This window comes from Haematobia irritans, chromosome 4 (genome assembly GCF_050003625.1).
Source record: "Haematobia irritans isolate KBUSLIRL chromosome 4, ASM5000362v1, whole genome shotgun sequence".
Lineage (NCBI taxonomy): Eukaryota > Metazoa > Arthropoda > Insecta > Diptera > Muscidae > Haematobia > Haematobia irritans.
Genome location: NC_134400.1, coordinates 30,940,150 through 30,943,289, shown reverse-complemented (window position 1 = coordinate 30,943,289; position 3,140 = coordinate 30,940,150).

The window sequence follows — 3,140 nt, the reverse complement described above, 5'->3', positions numbered from 1 at the left end:
GTATATGGTCTCTAACAACCATGCAAAAATTGGTACACATCGGTCCATAATTATATATAGCCCCCATATAAACCGATCCCCCGATTTGGCTTGCGGAGCCTCTAAGAAACGAAAATTTAATCCGATCCGGCTGAAATTTGGAACATGGTGTTGGTATATGTTCTCTAATGACCATGCAAAAATTTGTCCATAATTATATATAGCCCCCATATAAACCGTTCCCCAGATTTTTCCTCCGGAGCCTCTTGGAGCAGCAAAATTCATCCGATCCGGTTGAAATATGCAACGTGGTGTTAGTATAAGGCCGCTAATATCCATGCCAAAATTGGTCCATATATATAGTTATATATAGCCGATCCCCAATCACACAAAAATTACTCCATATCGGTTCATATTCATGGTTGCCACTCGAGCCAAAAATAATCTACCAAAATTTTAGTTTAATGGAAAACATTGTCAAAATGTTATTTCTATAGAAAATTTTGTCAAAATTTTATTCCCATAGAAAATTTTGTCAAAAATTTATTTCTATAGAAAATTTTGTCAAAATTTTATTTCTATAGAAAATTTTGTCAAAATTTTATTTCTATAGAAAATTTTGTAAAAATTTTATTTCTATAGAAAATTTTGTAAAAATTTTATTTCTATAGAAATTTTTTTCCAAATTTTATTTCTATAGAAAATTTTTTTCCAAATTTTACTTCTATAGAAAATGTTGTAAAAATTTTATTTCTATAGAAACTTTAAACTTAATTATATACGTATTTAATCGGCATTTGTTAGTTTAATGTATACTACGTATGGACTACTTTGTAATTTAGAAGACGGGGATAGGAAGTTTTAAGATACCTTGCCATCGGCAAGTGTTACCGCAACCCAAGTAATTCGATTGTGGATGACAGTCTTCAGTAGAAGTTTCTACGCAATCCATGGTGCAGGGTACATAAGCTTCGGCCTGGCCGAACTTACGGCCGTATATACTTGTTTTAGTTTAATATATACCACGTATGGACTACCTTGCAATTTAGAAGACGGTGTTAGGAAGTTTTAAGATAGGGTACATAAGCTTCGGCCTGGCCGAACTTACGGCCGTATATACTTGTTTTCTTATAAAATATTAATGGTTAATTTAATTTTAATACACTAAAATACTTTTTTTATTATCAGAAAAGAAAAAGAGTCAAAAAATACATAGTAAAGAAAAACAAAAAACTGCCTAAGGTAGTTTGAATTTTTTTTTTAAAGCCAAAAACCTGTTCAATCCGTAAAAAAAAATCCTTGTAGATGAAACCAAAGAATAATACAAATAAATGTAATCAATAAGGAATCCAATCCGAACAGAAATGGTTTAATATGAATTTCAAAAGAACACTTGTGCCAACTGTTTAAATTTTAAAATAAAAGAGTGGAAAAAGTATGGAAATATAAAAATTTCAATATAAAAAAAAAATATATAATGTCAAGAAATGGATATATAGACATCAAGAGAAAATTTTTGATCCAAAAAAGATATTTACTTAAGCATCAATCATTTCTTCAAAAGGGAAGAAATGACAATTTACCCTCTTCTATTATTTATGTAAAAAAACATACATACATTTAGGCTTGTATGAAACAAAATTTTCTATTCGATTAAAAATTTCATTTGTGTAAATATTTACATATTTCCTATGAAGAACATAATTATTTTGTTTTTATTTCTCATTTGTTTTTATGCCAGTTCTCAAATAAACAGAAATATAGTCTTGTTGCCCTTTTGCTATATCGATACATTTCATATTATTTGTATATTAATTTAAATTAGTTGTCTATAACTTATTTCTACCATGTACGATATTAATTAGTATATAGTTATATATAAATAAGTTGACATAAATTAATATGAAGAAAACAAAAAACAAACAAACGCACTGAATCAAATAGATGAGAAAAAAAAATACAAACACGAAACAAAAACAACTACATTGTATGAAAATTAAATATAAAATAAAAACAAATTAAATAATTATAAAATGAAATGTTTTATTTACTGGAATTATTTTATGGAATTTCAAAAGAATAAAATAATTGGAAAGACTATTAAAATTAATTATTTTGGATAGCAATACTCAATATTCAATTTTTGTGCCCATCAATGTTTGACAAAATTTTTTATAAAAATAAAATTTTGAAAAAAATTTCTATACAAATACAATTTTGACAAAATTTCCTATACAAATACAATTTTGACAAAATTTTCTATAGAAATACAATTTTGACAAAATTTTCTATAGAAATAAAATTTTGACAAAATTTTCTATAGAAATCAAGTTTTGGCAAAATTTTTGACTGAAATAAAATTTTGACAACATTTTTGACTGAAATAAAATTTTGACAAAATTTTGTTTAGAACAAAAATTGTGACAAAATTTTGTATAGAACAAAAATTGTGACAAAATTTTGTATAGAAAAAATGATTAAAGAACAAAAGCCAACAATAACAAAACAAAACGAATGAAAGAAAAAAATTGTGACAAAATTTTCTATAGAAATCAAGTTTTGACAAAATTGTCTATAGAAATAAAAATTTGACAAAATTGTCTATAGAAATAAAATTTTGACAACATTGTCTATAGAAATAAAATGTTGACAAAATTTTCTATAGAAATAAAATTTTGACAAATTTTTGTATAGAAATAAAATTTTGACAAATTTTTGTATAGAAATAAAATTTTGACAACATTTTCTATAGAAATCAAGTTTTGACAAAATTGTCTATAGAAATAAAAATTTGACAAAAATGTCTATAGAAATAAAATTTTGACAAAATTGTCTATAGAACTAAAATTTTGACAAAATTTTCTATAGAAATAAAATCTTGACAAATTTTTGTATAGAAATAAAATTTTGACAATATTTTCTATAGAAATAAAATTTTGGTAAAATTTTCTAAAGAAATAAAATTTTGACAATTTTTTTGACAAATAAAGTTTTTCCAAAATTTCCTATAGAAATAAATTTTGACAAAATTTTCTATAGAAATAAAATGTTTGCATAAATTTTGTATAAAAATAGTTTTTGTATCGAAGTACAATTTTGACATAATTTTCTATGGAAGAAATACAATTTTTACAAAATTGTCAATAGAAATAAAAATTTGA